General features: G+C 42.7%; 1 protein-coding gene across 1 annotated transcript in view; it reads right to left on the bottom strand.

Annotated features, from left to right (window-relative positions):
- Nucleotides 1–16,771, bottom strand: part of SEC14L1 (SEC14 like lipid binding 1) — a 37,272-nt gene that overhangs the window by 16,679 nt on the left and 3,822 nt on the right. The window lies entirely within an intron of this gene.

The raw sequence follows: 16,771 nt of genomic DNA on the forward strand, positions 1-16,771 counted from the left end.
TTTCTTAAGCTAGTGGAGCTCTCAAGTTCCCTATGCATGGAGTATTCACGATCGCAGACTGGACTGGGTTGGAAGGGACCTCAAGGATCACGAAGCTCCAACCCCCCACCACATGCAGGGCCACCAACCTCCACATTTCATACCAGACCAGGCTGCCAGGGCCCCATCCAGCCTGGCCTTGAACACCTTCAGGGATGGATGGAGCAAATGATGATTTCACAGCACAGTTATGTTACAACATACGATGACCCTTTCCAATAAGACAAGGCCATGTCACACTTTTGGCAATTGGAACTTTTTGCCACCGTGCCAGACAGCAATAGCTGTGCCTCCGGTTACAGGACAGAGTCATATAAGTGAGTTGATCCCTTAAATACTTCACACACATAAGGAAGATAGAATTAAATTAAGCACATTCAGATATAGTTTAAAATCTAGAATCAGTAACACAGGTTAAAAATAAAAAATAAAAAGGGAGTTATCTGCACTAAGAACACTGCTGAATTTTAGTTTTAGAGCCAACCATGACTGGAGGGTACAACATCACTGTTATCTTCTCCTTTTCATAGCCACTGGTATCCCTCTGCTTCCCTCTCATGAAGGGCAGTGATATCACCAATGTTTTACCCTCTTTTCCAAACAGTGAATTCTTTCCTCTTTGCCATTAGACTCAAAACCTTGGCTATGGTAAAGAGGCAGGAGGTGCAAGGCGCCCCAGTGCAGAAATCCGAGAGCCAAGCGTGAAACAAAAGCCTTTAAAAAGAGCTAAAATATGCACTTTGTTCTTTTAAATCTTCTTAACTGCTCTTAATATAGCTGGACAGCAGCACAGGAACAGCATCAGCAGGGAGAGGGTGTGGAAGAAAATAAGCAGCAGCTGCAGAAAGCATGCAACCACGGCCCTGGGAGAGAAAAGGTCTCTTAATTCTCCTCTTATAAGAATAAAAATACTTAGTTTGCTACCAGATTCAATTGCAGCAGCGTTGCTGTGGTGACAGCAGTGCAATGCACTGAAACAACGTCAGCTTTTCTCCTCTTCATTAATATTTTTTAAACCATTTTTGCAGCAAGACCGCCCTGAGTTCATAAAGCTCCTCTGTAACCCACTCTAAATACAACCAGAATGAATACACACACACTCCTTTCTCCCAACCTCTCATTCGCGCACAGCTGGTTTTGTTTAAGGAAGAGAAACAACTCCTGAGCTCAGAGACAGTGACAGAAGTGGCAGAGGGTAAGTGCTGCAACACAGCAGCTACAGCATGGAGCAAAAACCTTTCACAGTTCTAAGGGAGGACTGGTCCTGTTAAAACACTACAAGAGTTTGCTTACGTGTGTGATGAAGGTCTGCTTTTGAACAAAGCCCCTGTGTTTTTGTGGTCGTCCAGGAGTGCCTCAGCCCTCTCACTGAATAACAAAGCCCCAGCATTCAGAATTAATTTAATCACTACTGCAACTGCATGGATTTGCTGGTTTTTATTTTCAAGGCCAGGCTGGATGTGGCTCTGGGCAGCCTGGGCTGCTGGTTGGCGACCTGCACATAGCAGGGGGTTGGAACTGGATGAGCGTTGTGCTCCTTTTCAACCCAGGCCATTCTATGATTCTATCCTATGATTCCATTTGAGGACTTGGTAACAACAATTAGCCACTTCTTCCTCAGCTTATGAAACATCTAGCATTTCTCTCTATTTTTGAAGGGGTTTTGTTTGTTGCTACTATATACGACAATGAAACATCCCCACTGAGGAGCCCCTATAAGCCTCTGCTGTCTCACTGATTGCACATATTGATGCATTTCTCATCTCAGTCCTCAGAAAGCTCCTCATTTGCCCTGTGAACGCTTGCAAATTGCAACATTACCTGTTGGAAGGGTTTATTGAACTGCAAGCAAAAAAAAAAAAAAAGAGCCAAGAATTTGTTGTTCTGAAAGGCAGGACTGAGCTGAATGCATTCAGTTTGGAAGAGAACAAAATAATTAACGTCAGAAGTTGGCAAGCTCGGTGCTTACAGCAACAAAGTACTTGAAAGTTTCAAAGAGATTAACAGCAACCCCAGAGCTTTTCTTCCCTAAAGAACGTGCACACAGTATTGAGAGCTGCTCACAGTCAGATTCATTGGGCTCTGAAGTCAGGCTGGTTCTATTCAAGTTGTGTGCCACCAGCTCTTGTAATGCATCATTCCTCAGCACAGCATCGTTTGAGGAGAATTATTGCAGCATGATTATATGTGCAATTACAACAAACTGCAGCCACATCAACATTTTCTATCTGATTTAAGCACTGCCGTCTCTTCCACGCGTGGCAAACAGTTCTCTCACAGTGCAGAGCAGGCAGGAAAAGCTGTACTGACTATAGGATACTGAGAGATTTTCCTTTGCATCACAGATCAACAGAAGAAAACCTGCAGTGTAAGAACGGCACAGCAATCAATAAGAGACACGTGGGTCAAAGCAGCACATGTATTGCCAGAACTGGAGCTATTAGAAGAGCGAGAGAACATAAAAAATACCAAATGCTGCTTCTCTGCTTGTAATAGAACTGATTTGTTCTGTATTATTGAGGTGTTTTAAAAAAGAAATTGTCTCAAGTCCAGCTTTGTGGGCAGGAAATAACTAAATTGTGTTATCCAATACTTCTTTAGCAGCCTGATAAAGCAGGGTGTACATTATAAGATGCCACTGTGTTTTCCCTATATGATAGGTCTCTCTTTACAAATCTAATCATTAGGTGTTACACACCTTCCTCTCAGCACTGCAACTGCACTGTACAGATACAATCACAAAAGCCAATTATTCCCTCAAAAGCAAAGCAGCTGAGGCAATATTGCTGCTGCTCTGGGACTAAATGCACGCAGGATGTTACTTCGCTGAACTCTTCTGTTCTGTCACCTTTAACAAAGAGCTTAAGTGGAAATCCCCGTATGTAGCAGAAGTCAGGAGGGCAGCAGAGCACACGGTCTGCAGCTGGAGCTGGGGGGGACACGAGAGGACACAGATGCCCTGTGGGCAGGGCAGAGGTGGATGGGCAGAGCTTTCAGAACCTTTAAGCCTGCAGCGCTGTTGTTCCCTAAATTACCCCAAAATTAACATTTCCCACCAGCCTCAAACATTTGTGTACTCCTATTTACTAAAAGGTGGCATGGTGTATTCAGAAATACACTGCCCAAACTTCAGATTTCGTGGGCCCATTACATAAACCCCAACTTTCTTAATGCGTGTAACAGTAACAACACTGACAAGCATAATTTCCACCAGAATAGTGCATTAAAAGCCTGTTCTCCAACTGCTTCCCTTAGCAACTCCTGTTCAGAGTCAAAATAACAGGATTTTACTTTCATCATTTAGCTGTGCTTAAAGACACGAAAGCAATTCAGAAGTGACACTATTTTAAACCCATCGCAGTTACTTCTCACACCCAAGCAAACTGCACTTGCTCCTGCTAGCCTTACATTTCAGGATTGCAATGTTAGCAATAGCAGGATCCTCCCAAAACACCAACTTCAGATCAGTTGGGGATGATCCCAACCCAATTTTCAGGAAGACTGAAGACAGTGTTTTGACTTTTTGCTTCTCAAACCACACCTGAGGCCAACAGAGAGGTCCTGACCATCTGAGAACAGCAAGGTGCTCAGCCCTCTGGGAAACACCAGTTATTTATACACAAGTTACTCAGCTTCTCTGGCCAGGTTAATATTCCCTGTTGAATATATTAGCTTCCCATACCCAGGTCCTGGTCTCCTGTCTTAAAGGATATGGATCGTTCAGTTTGTTCATTAAATAGATCAAAAATACTCCTACATACACATAAAAGAAAATCTGACAAGAGCTTGCAAGCAACCTTTTGCTATTCTGTTATTCTTATAGCGCCCAAATCCTACAAATAAAGATTTAAATCTGATAAACAAGTAGGAATTTTAGTCATCACTCAGAAAATTAAGCGTGCTGATGATTTTCTTCAGAGCTAGTTACATGGAACAGGCCAAGATGCTGCGTTTCTCTTTGGTCACTGCTCAAAATGGCAAGAGAAGCAGCCTTTTAAAAGTAGCACAGCATTCCCCACGGGCATCCCAAGAGAGGCTGGCATCCCGCTAACTGAACCCGCTCCTCTGCTGTTGGAGTGTGCCACGCACAAACATTATTCCTGCAATAAATACCTGACCATGTTTGGGTGCTAATCTGCAGGGGCACACCAACATCCTCCACACTCTTCTACCCGCTGCAAGCGTGTGGAATGCGAGTTGTTTATAAACATATAAGAAGGGTCACTGGAGCACCAGCCTGACAGCCTGCATTCCAGCAGCTCCATCATTCCTGGTATCACCAGGTGCCCTTCCTCCCCTGCAGATCAATAGGAAAAACACTGGCTCCTTGGAGGCCAACCAAGAAGCTTCAAATTCCTGGCAGCTGCATTTGAAATGAAACAACTTTGGATTAACTCTCGCAAATCAGCACATACCTTCCCATCCATAATACACTGCTGTTCATACCTCTCTGTACAACAAACACAAATTTAAAAATCATTGCATATCTCAGCACCATGTATTTCATGCATCAGTTTTCAGTTGGAGTTAAGAGGAAGAAAGTGAATGGGAAGAAGAAAATATATATACCTCAAGAAGGTCCAGAAATGGCTTCTAGCTAAGTTAGTATTCCAGTCACCAGAACTGGAGTGCAGTTTAGGAAGCAAAGTCTTTAATGCAGTAGTCAGCTCTTTAGAAAAGAGCCCTGCTGTGAAGCAAGCTCAGTAAGGACAAACAGAGCTCCAAAATTCCCCTGCTGCAAGTCAAACCCCTGATACCATACAAGAAGCACTGCTACACTTCGTGCAGTTAGCTTTTCTCATCAGCATGGCTCTCCACTCGTAAAAACAGTAAGTTTAAGTGTTTTTTCCTTCCTCGTTGCATTTTTAGTTCATTAAATGTTCTAATTTACCAAAAGTGATTTTCTTCTTTCTGAGAACCAAAGGCAGCTTGGCAGTGACTCGGTACTCGGAACTCACTTTCTTTGGAAAAGACCAGGAAGGCTTTAATTGCACAAGACTACAAATGAGGTTTCTACAGGACTACAGACAACCCACTGAGCATGAAAGAGGCAGATTCAGACCAAAGAATGAATTAGGGGATAGCATTTAAACTGAAGTTATCCACGTGCACGCTTCTAGTCCTTGACAAATAGGAGGTAGTTGAACCAACCTTATTTTTCACTTGTTTGCAAGTCTTAGCCCAGTCTTCACTACCACCACAACTAGTCAGATTTTTAACGTACTGCTACAATGACCCACAGCTGCAAAGGAAGGTGGGATGTATTCTGGTGCATTTCTTCAAACAAGAACTGGCTGACATTCACCTGGCATGTGTGGGTACCTGAAAAGCCCCACACCCCAACCTGCAGGCACAAGGCATTGCCCAGTAACTCCATCATGCCTTACGAAGGTGGCAGCTGCATCTCGTCCTTTCCTTCTTCATCCCTCTCCCATCCTCCCTCCAGCCCAGTTCATTTTACCCTGTTATTGAGGAATAGGAACACTGTATTCATGCACTGTTCCCTCGTACCAGATGAAATTTGGCCTTTAGGTATTAATGATAGCTATTAAGTGTATCTGAGATAAAATAACTCTTCTATAAGTTACACAGAAAAAAAAAATCAATAAGACAAGTTGATATCAATAAAACAAGCATTCTGCTTATTTTAAGAGGCTAAAAAGTTCTTGTTTATTACACATAAGTACACAGCATTACTGACCTGGGACTTCCTGATTAAATGCTCATCAGTGTATGTAGAGAGGAAGCCCGCAGCACTGGAGCAAGCAGTAATTGCACTGCTCCCACACCATGCACCGAAGCAAAGCATTCCCTTTGTAATGCAGACGGCCCAGCTGCCATCTATGTCACACATGTGCACCCCAGTATTGAAGTTCTGAGACGGAGCCAGTCTAAAACGTTCATTAAAAGGTGCTGTTATGCTTATAGCATTACAAACTGTAACTGTGCTCCCAACACCCACAGGCATGGAGCAACCTGCACTCCTCACAGCCTGTGTGCCCCTACCTACGCTGAGCAGCACTGCATTTCACACACATTTCGTTAGCAACACCAGGGATTCACTTGTTAGAGTAGGAAGTGCTAAGATGCCCTCTTATTTGCAGTCCTCTTGTCTCTGGAGAGGTGTTGAAAACAGCCAAGCCAATAAACTGAGCTTTGTTAGCTTACATCTCCTTCAGAGGAATAGGAATTCCTGAGACATCCTCCAGGAAACGGAGAGCTGAGGGAATTGATGCCTGCTATAAGCAAAGCTGGACGAGAAAACATTTCCTGGCACACATCAAACCATTAAATTCTCACTGCTGACAGCTCCTCTTGTCACTTGAGAGCTGGGTATGGAAGAAAAGTTTTTATTATATGTACAAAAAGAGTATAATCCCTAACACGCCTTGTCTTCTTCTGATGCTCTGATAGTTGTTTAAAGGAGTCCTTTTGATTTAATCAGGTTCAATTGAAAAGGATCTAAAATCCTACATCGCTATGAATGACCCACTTAGGCCTGTGCAAACATCCACACTGAAATAGGAAGGGAGGAGAGGGGAGATTTATTCCAGTACATTTAAATTCACACCTTAGTCTAACTATGTAAAGCCTTAAGTTTCATTGCTGCGTTTGAAGAGAACAGAATTGTTCTGTTCTTTTTCACATTCAGCTGCTTCAGAAGCCTGGAGTATTTTAAATAACTACCCAGCTATGTTTCTTGCAGGTCTCAAATATATCCTACTCCTAAGCAACATGAACACAGCCACTGAGAAGCTATTAAAGCAATCTTGTTGGTGTCACCAAAGAATAAACACTGTGTATTTGTTCTACTCAATAGATTTAAGAGGCCTGTCACATGAAAAACTGGCACTGAAATTCCCTGCTTCAATTCAAAAGACAGCGAGGAAGCTTTGGATTTTCACATCCATTCCAGAAATTCCTGAAATAGAAAGCTGGAAGTATCTGAAAACAAAGAAGACATGAGCCACAAACATGACAAAGTAACCCAGCACACAGACTTAACTCAGATTCAGTAGCTACTGTGCAATACCACGAGGACTGCTCTAAAGTAATACCTCCTCTATTTTATTATGGTGCCCATGGCATCACAGGTGATGGTGGTGGTATGGAGGCAGAGGTTCAAGCTTCCCACCAACATCCCATTACGTTTTGTTGCTGCTGTCTAGAGGTAATTGTCTGCTTGCCTTTAGATCACCATCACCCCAAACAGCACTTACCTAAAACACGTGGGATGCATGCAGTGAAAGCAGAGCAACCTTCACTAACAGAGGCACTGTGGCTTTTGCACAAGGAACAAAGCTCCATTACACACACCAGGAAGCACCGACGCTTTACACACCTCTGCAGACGCAGTCCAGGCTATTTCACACCTACTTAAGGTCTCAGATGTCTTCAGCAGGGTTTCAGGTACAACAACAGTTTATACACTGCCATCAGCTATCAGGAAACACAACTGAGATGGCATTAGAAATGAAAGGGCAATAATTGCAATAGCTTGCAATTAGAGCTGCTGACACAACATGTCCCACACCACCTGGATTTCTGACAACAGGACCTTTTCACGTGTTAACGCTGCTCCAAAGCACTCCCAAGTGAAAGCAATAGCACTAACCAGCAGTGGTGTTTCTGGTCACCTTCCTTCAAGCAGCATTTCCATGGTTACAGTGTTGATCACTACTGGCTTTAAATACATTCCAAATATAGATCAAATGCACAGCTTGGCATTTTAAACAGCCCTAATAACTACCCTGCAGGCCAGCTCTTGTGAGCCAGCCCTGAGTCTAAGGCATAATGCACTTAAATAGCACTCTGTGTTCGCTCCTGAAAAGTTAGCAAGCATGCTGCTTCTTGATCACCCAATCAACTGTAAAAGCAATCACCAAAGCTGGGCAGACCAGTGAGGAATCATCACTGAAGTGCTCATTTCTCTACCACGCAAGCCAGAAATCCAAAGGTTTTAAAGGACTGCTTATTAAAAGGATGTTCCATTTAGAAAAGTGCCCACAACTTGAATATCTGTATAACTCTGTGCTTATTATTTGCTCATACAAACTCATAAAGCATTCGTGATAAATTTGAGTTATTCTAAAAAAATAAAAATAAAAAAAATTGTATATTTGCTTAAGATCATCCCAAAGCAAAAGCAAGGTAGGGAATAGAAGGAAAAACTGCAGGAAACTGGAGGGAAACTGCAGAAAGCTTCCTCTGTCTCAGGATGCGCAATGATGTGTAGGCTACAGAGGCACTGAACCAGTTTCAGAAACCAGTGTTACTTTAATATTTTAATATTTCATTAATATCATTTAGACCTTATAAATAAAGCAAGAGAATCAAAACAGGCTGTGAAGCAATCTGCTGGATTAGTGGAATTTTCCTGGTAACTCGCTGCTGAGTTACACAACTGTGCTAACCAACTTACCCAACTGAGCGAGGAGCTCTGCCTGGCAGCACTGGAAGAGATGGGCAGGCACAGAAAAGCTCTGTTCTAAAGACAAGTCACACCACCAACACAAGCTCTTTTAGTACAGCACAGTGCTTTAGCCCTTCAGTACGTGCATGGATACCACTTGATCCCTTCCTGCATGGGTACTATTCATTAGTTGGTCGTTTCCATTTCGGAAAACTAATCACTGAGAAGCTTTACCAGCAAAATTGTAGTGGCATGATTGCTCCATGCAGATGCATATAAAGAAACTGAAAGGGAACTGGCTCATAACTACCTAAGAAACATTTTGCCACATGCAAACACACTTTTCTTCCAGATAAAAAAAAAATAAATAAACTTCTCCTTTATTCCAGCTCTTCCATAACTTACACCTTTATTCCAGCTCTAAAAAACTCAAGATTTGGCAAGCAAGCAAAAAAAAAAAAAAATCCCACAGTTTGGAGAGAAAGAGCCTGACCTTGACACAAGGACTAACGTTCTCTCTTTTATCTGCAAAAAATCTTCAGCCACCACAGGCATGCCTCAGCAGGGCTCTAATTGGAAGAGTGGTTTCTTTATAACAGATACGAGCCACTTGTGGTTTGCTTGAATAAATTTGCACACCTGAAACTGTGTAATACACCTTCCTACCTGTGAGAACCTGAATGTCCACCTTCAGAGAACACATGAGCGAATAGGGCAGATCTGAGGAGAAAGTGGGTGGCCACTGTGAAAAGTTCAGTTACACCTGCTTGCCTCGGAGATGCTTACAAAGAGAGCATTCATTCTTTTCCTCCCTTTGAGAAGTCTAGAGAGTCTGAAAGAGCCCAGGGCACAGCACTACTCTACTAAGCAGCAACTCTCACAGCTTACAACTTCATTAGAGCTGCTGCACAGTCTCGAGACATGAATCTCTAAAACAAGAAGACTAAAAAAAAACAAAAACAAAAACACATTGGGCAAGTTTCTTCCTCTAGGAAAAAAGACAACTAAGGACAGAAAACCCCAAGAGGCTGAATATAAATAAAGCCACTTTCATCTTCCTTTGGAGTAAGCAAGGAGAGCCTGCTCACTCAGGTTAGGCTGGCTGGTGACTGGGAGACCAACAGTAAAATGCTGGTTGGAAAGGGAAAAAATTAAAAAAAAAATCAAAGAAAAAAACCTGACATAGTTGTGGTCTGAGTTAAGATGGAACATCAAGGACAGCTAATACAGTGCCACTGATATATGTCACTATTACACACCGACCTTCATTGCCCTAGTGGGGGTAATAGCGTGAGATTGACTTGCAATTCCACTTCAACATGTTTATATTAAACGTGCAAAACCATTCTACAGAGAAAATGAGTGTTTGCTCTGTCCGTGTTCCAGGCGAGACAGATGGAAATCAGTTCTGGCTCAGAAGCCACGTAGCTCTGAGCACAGCGCTCGGTTTGACAGAATGTGCCTTGCAATTAGCATCAGCTTCACTAGCTGCTGGGAGAGGAAACTTGGCTTCTGACCCCAATTGCACAGGACACGGCTGCTCTGGTTCAAGGTTAGAGTGCTCTGGCAAAGAGGCTGACCTCCAAAAAAGCATCGCAGGAAAGCTGGCCATGGGCCAGTGAAAGCTGAAATGCTCTGAGACAGCCGCGATGACCGGGGAATGTCAGCTATTCTCAGGCACTTCCTACTTCTCCCCTTCTTGCCTTCTTGCCTTCTTGCAATGGCAATATATAAGCCTTTCCACAGCACAGAAACATATCTTTGAGGTTAAGATACACACGTGGAAGGACTGAAGGCCATTAAAACCTTGTCTTTCTATTGCTTGTAAATAACCACAGTACGTCTTACAGCAGCTGAACAGTGACAACTCCGTTCGTTCAGCATTGTCAGCAGGCATCCCCTAACGTACAGGATACAGCACACTGATATGCTGATTTCACTATTCAATTTCCCCATTCCTCCCATTAACAGAATTTGTCTGGATCCTCCGCAGTCAGTTTTACTTTAGAATTCCACTGCAATTCTGATGTGTCCACTGAGGATTTATTTTTGGAACTGCCACACTTCCTTACTGAGCGCTCGTTCCATACTTCAGGCTTACTTTCCTAGATGCCAGAACTGCTATTCAGCAGGGTTGTTTTTGTCTTAGAATCACAGACACTTTCACCAAGCAGCCCTATTAAAACACGTTAAACATATGGAAAATACATATCTCCTTTATAAAATTATTACTGTGCAGACAAAAATCTAGTTTAATGGTGGGAGAGGGAAGGATGGCTGCAGTGTTGCTACAGGCTCAGAATTTCTCTGTGAAATATTAACAGAAGGTCCAGAGCCTCTTACTGCCACAAAGAACCAAATCTCCTGATCTCCATGCTGATCAGCCCCAGTTCCTTGCCACCCCTTGCAGAGGTTCAGCCAAACAGGTTTGGCTTCATTGTCAGACTGCACCCACCAGGTTTCCATTTGGCCTCCAAGCAACACTGACTGTGCTCTACCAGGATTTGTAGATCAGCTGTCTGGATCTGGTTTTTGGACCAAAATATCAGCTTCTAGGTAAAACAAGGCAGCTGTACTCTACTAAGCAAACCAATAAAACTATTAACTGCATCAATTACATCATAGCCATTCACTAATATCAAAGTAATGTCATCAAAACACAGTATGATGGGGTCTGGGACCTGCAAAAAAAAAAAAAATTACCTCAAGCTAGAAAGTTAAATGCAACACTGCAAACATGTACCCTAACCTTACACATCTGATTTCCCAGGAAAAGGCTCAGAAATGTTTGAAGATGGAAGCTAACAGTATGGAATAGCAATGTCTCATATGGAATCACAGACTGGGACTCATCACCATAATAAGAACTTGAGGTCTGAGGGAGGTAACACAAAGCTATGTAACGAGCAAGGAGCATGATGAATGTGAGCACAGAGCAGGTGGTGTGCAGCCGAGCCAGGCTCCAGATAAAGGATATCTCTCTTGACAGAATGTGTCATGAAGCACAGCCACCTGCTGGAGGGTGTCATGATAGAGAGCTCGCTTTGTTCCAGAAAAGAATTGGGTAAGCACGGGAAGCCAACCACATATGGTGCTATTACACACAACAGGCACTTTCTAGACTAGAAGGGCTGTCAAGACACAGCTGTAGATTGAAAATGTATCAGAGACAGCATTAGCACACGTTTCTCTCATCCCTATCCTCTTCTCTAGAGGGATGCTGCACATAAAACATTACTGCTAGGTGCCACCCCTGGCAGTAACCAGCTAACATCACTGCTAGGTGCAGCCCTGGCAGTGGAGGTGGTGCAGCCTCTGCACCCCACATCTGCTCACCAATAAAGTGAGAGAGATGCCACCAGCTTCAGAAGACAAGGCAATTAAAGAATAATCGAGATTCCTTTGATTCGTTTCCTAAAAAAGAATTAAAATCATAGATCATAATCACTCCTTTGTTCCTCACCCTCCTTCAGAGCGAGGAAAGGCAGACTAAAGGTGGAATCAGTTTAGTCAAAACAGAACAAAAGTTCAAGTGAAATTGCATTAAGTCCTGTTCATTGCAGCCTCAGTAGCTGCACCACGCAGACCGTGGAACACTTCAATAAGTAATTTCATAGAGCCGTGCGTTCAGTAATGAAGAATTTATCCACAGGCCAACAAATTGTACAGCAAAGAGAGAGTTTTGCAAATTAAGAAGCAGGATTTATACGCTGTATGGAATAGCCAGCAGAACATCCTCTGGAAAGGATTCCACTGACTGATGTTCCTGAACTGGAACAACATTTATAGCATTCACATTTATAAACAAAAAAGCACAATGCATTCAAGGAAGGAAGTGCTCTCATCAGGAAACAAATTGTTCCCCTTCTGTTGTGGCATAAACAAATATAAATAGGACCCATCACCATCCTCACCATCACTGGAGAAATGTTCGTTTTCACACAACGAGATCCATTGGTACCAATGCAATATGAAGGATTACAGCAGCAGTAAGCAAGGCAGAAGGTTCCTAGCCAGAGAGACCAAGATGATAAGGGAATTCTGCAATATAATCTCCCAACTCTTACACAGAATGATCTGCACCAAAACCACCTATACTTAAGTGGTGAGACTACACATAATATCAGAATGAAAACACTGCTGTAACTACAAAAAATAATGATAATTTGGGGCTTAACTTCAGAAGTCTGACCATGACAAAGTCTGGATGTACTAATTTTTGAAGAACCCAATTGAATACAACGAGCTTTTCCTTGCCCCTTCCCACAGTTCCTGTGCTATCACAAGAACTGAAGCTGGCATGCAGCAATACCTTCTGAGATTTTTCTTTTCAAGTTTGCTGATACGCAGGCTCCTCACTTAGGTCTTGCTTGATGATAACTTAAGAGGAATCCAAGACACAAAACATTCAAATCTGAAGTTTCATACATGAAAGACACCACAAGACTGCAAGACACTACATTATTATTATTTAATTTTTCTAAGGTCAGGACAGATTCCTGTTCATACCAAATCAACTCACGGAATCTACATTTCCATTAAGCACAACATGCAAATACTGTGCCCTGCTGAACACCACCAAGCCAAAAGAGTGCTGCATCAACTTTCCAGCAGCTCCTTCGTTTAGCCTTACAGCAATCAGCTTCTGCACTTTTCAGGCTGCAGATCCCTAATGATTCCCCACGGAATCAGGGCTCCCTGACAATACCATGCTGACTTGCTCTTTCTCATGGCCAGCTGCCATCATCTCAGCAACAGCACAGGAGGGGAAGAGCACCTGCTCTCACAGGGTGCCCATCAGCCTCAAGTGAGCCTGCTGTGGCAATCAGGCAGACAAAGTCATTGACCCTTTGTTCCAAGATGGCATTTTGAGCAGCTTATCTCCCTGTTTCTGGGTGAACTGCAGCGTCTTTTGCAAGGAAGTGTTGAGAACAACCTGGTATGCTAACTTGGCTGTAATGAGAAACCACATATTTCTTCTTTCTCTGACCCCTAGAAGAGAAAGCCCACAAACCACAAGCTGATAACCTCTGTGGATTGGGCTGAAATCACTATTATTGAGCAAAAGGGATGCAAAGAGAAGCAAAAAGCTTAGCAACTGATCTCAGATTTTGGAGGCCTGAGCTTGCCTATAGCTTTGTAGGAAGTCTGCTCCACACTGCAGCAGATCCAAGGTGGTGTCAGGCAGCCCTTGAAATGCAGACTTTGGACCACGTTGCCATCATATCCTCCACATGCTTCTAGGCACGACTCACCTCAAGTATATTGATGACAACTGCAACAAGCAGCATGCAGATTATGAGAAGGAAGAATGATTAAATTACTTGTAATAAGTCCTACTTAATGTTTTACCTAGCTGCTAATGTTACCTGTCTTAACTACATCATAAAAATCAGATGAAAAGAGTAATTCAGCTTAACAGCCTAATTCCTCATTTAAAATATACACAAAGTAATTTCAAACTGCATGATAAAAAATAAAGATGAGCTCACTTGGGAGAAAATAGACCATTTAAGACTAACCTGTAATTAATTTTTACTTAAGCTAATTTCCTTGTAAATTCCCAGAAGATTCATTCTATATTCAGAACACAAGAGTTTTAAGATCTGGTCGCCTTCCTCCTTCCAGAAAAATACTGAACTTCAAGCGAGTGCAAAGCAAAAACATCAATCCTGGTTATGAAAAATCACAACGCACCCCTACATTCCGTGTTCCAAGATCTGGACTCTGATTTAATGCGACTTGTTGAAAGTCCTGAGGGACTGCTTTCAGTCCCCGAGGCTCTCCTATCCCATCCTTCATTGTGTACTTGTTCCTCCTGAGCATGTGAGCTCAGATCTGTCTGCAGCTCCTTCAGCTCGCAGCAGGAAGAGCTCTGCAGGAAGAGGAAATGCAGATTATTTAAGCTGGAGGTGCACATAACAGGCCACACCATATGGAAATACCTCATCCCACGTCTGCAGTTGATATCTGTGATCTCTAAATTAACCTGTCTGCTCACTGGATGTGATTTTAGAATCTACAAATAACACCGTATCTTTGATCCACAAGATTTTAAAAGCCTGTACATGTGCTTCTTAAGGCTAATTGCATTTTAAATTACAAACATACAGATCCTAACCGTGGTACCATGAGCATCCAGGACTCTGCAGAACATACTAACCATTTCCTTTCTCCCATGCATTCAACATATTTTCAACTCTAAACGTTCCTCGGTTGATTATTAGACCGTAGAGCAACACTTCACACCAGTGAATGGCTGCAAAGCATGGAATTGAGTGCTTTCAGAACAAAGCAACAAGACCAGGACTGGCACAGATTTTTCTTCCATCGACACCTTTCAGAGTTTGACAGTAGCAGTGTTTTAGCTTTTAAGGCATAAAAGAACTGCCAAGAAAACCTGACTAAACTGGGTGGAGAAAAGTGCAGCTGTCAGCTACAGCCAGGTCATGTGCTTGCCCACAGAGAACAGGAAACTGCTAGCCATGGAAATATCTAGGCATGCCATGAAATAATATGTAAATTGCACAGTAAGCAGGCTGCTAAGTCAATATCTTTCCCTAGTGCTTTGCTTAACTCTTATGTTTGTTAACAACAGCTCTTTCCAAACAAGTGGCCAAAATCTCATTTGTTCATACAACACGTTGCAAACACAACAGACCATCAGCAGTGACATCAAACAGCAGTTGAGCTGTAGACACTGATTCCAAAATAAGTACATCCATACAAGGTGCTGTTCCATAGCTCTCTCACTAATGCATTTCCAACAGCAAATAGGGCTGAATTTTCAGCAAAGCCAGGAAGCAAAGCAGATGAGGGCTTGGGATTTGAACAAAGGAAGGGAAAAGAGCTGAGCCTAATCCTAAAATTAAAGAAACTACTTGACAGTGGTAAACTTCAGACTGCATTCCTAACTCCCTTGTTTGGCTCCAACACCAGGTTTTTTTTAACAGAGTGAAAACATCATTTTAGGTATTCAAAAGGCAGCAAACCACCTTTGAAATCTCCTTTTGGAGAAGAGAAGGTTCTGGGAAGACCTCACTGTGTCCTTCCAATACTTGAAGGGAGCATATGAACAGGAGAGGGATCGGCTGTTTATGAGGCTGTACAGTGATAGGACAAGGGGAAATGGTTTTAAACTGAGACGAGGAGGTTTAGGTTGGATATGAGGAGGAAGTTTTTCACCCAGAGGGTGGTGAGGCACTGGAACAGGTTGCCCAAGGAGGCTGTGGATGCCCCATCCCTGCAGGCATCCAAGGCCAGGCTGGATGTGGCTCTGGGCAGCCTGGGCTGCTGGTTGGTGACCTGCACACAGCAGGGGTTTGGGACTGGATGAGCGTTGTGCTCCTTTGCAACCCAGGCCATTCTATGATTCTGTGATTCTAAAGTTTGTCTCTGCCACAGGCAGACCTGGAAACCTCAGCTATCACAAAGCAACAAGCTCTTACAATGCACATTAATTTGACTAAACATAATACTTATTATTTAATAGTTTAATGCACACTTGCTGCATTCAGTCATGGTACTAGTCACACTTGTATCCAAAACTAAGTAATTGGGGCTGCAAATAAGACGTTTTGTAAGCAGGCTGTAAGAGCATGATGTTCTCCATGGGGCTTCCAGAACCTCTCAGAAAAGCCCTCAGCTCTCTGGACATTCAGTGTGAGTTTTTTTTCTTGTTGTTGGGGGTTTTTTGGTGTTATTTCTTCAATAATCTTATTTTCCATTTGCATGAAATCCCATGATAGCAGATAATTCGTTATTTGAATTTACTACGTTAATTAAACTCAAGGAGAATTACTTAATGAGTGCCTGACCAAAAACAAGCTGTGAATCTCCAAGGTTAATTTTAGCCTTGTCTTCAAGAGGTCTTCAAGGTTCAACCTCTTAACTGGCTTTTAATGGGAACTTATTGGCTGAAAGCACTACATGATTAAATGCAAACTCTTTTAAGATAACATTACAATTTCCAACTTTGGTAACTTGACAAAAGTTTAAGTTTAAACTGTCATTTTTCCACATTTCAGCTGCTTTCAGTACTAAGTAAACTTAAATAGGAAAAAATAGATTCTATTCAATCTGATAAACATCTGTGCAAGTGTTCATATAGAGAAATATATGTACACACAGTGTTCAAGGCATTGATTATGACATATGCCACAGAGCTGCCAAAAATCATCACGTCATAATGCAGAGCCACGTGGCGAAGTTGTGCTGCCAGCACCAGGCATGTCAGACAACATGGTAACTGCTGGTCGATGATTCTAGAAGCTTTCCAAGCCCAGGAGATGCTTCATTAAAAGATTTGCATCCTGTTCT

The sequence above is a fragment of the Meleagris gallopavo genome, chromosome 20 (assembly GCF_000146605.3).
Source record: "Meleagris gallopavo isolate NT-WF06-2002-E0010 breed Aviagen turkey brand Nicholas breeding stock chromosome 20, Turkey_5.1, whole genome shotgun sequence".
Classification (NCBI taxonomy): Eukaryota; Metazoa; Chordata; class Aves; order Galliformes; family Phasianidae; genus Meleagris; species Meleagris gallopavo.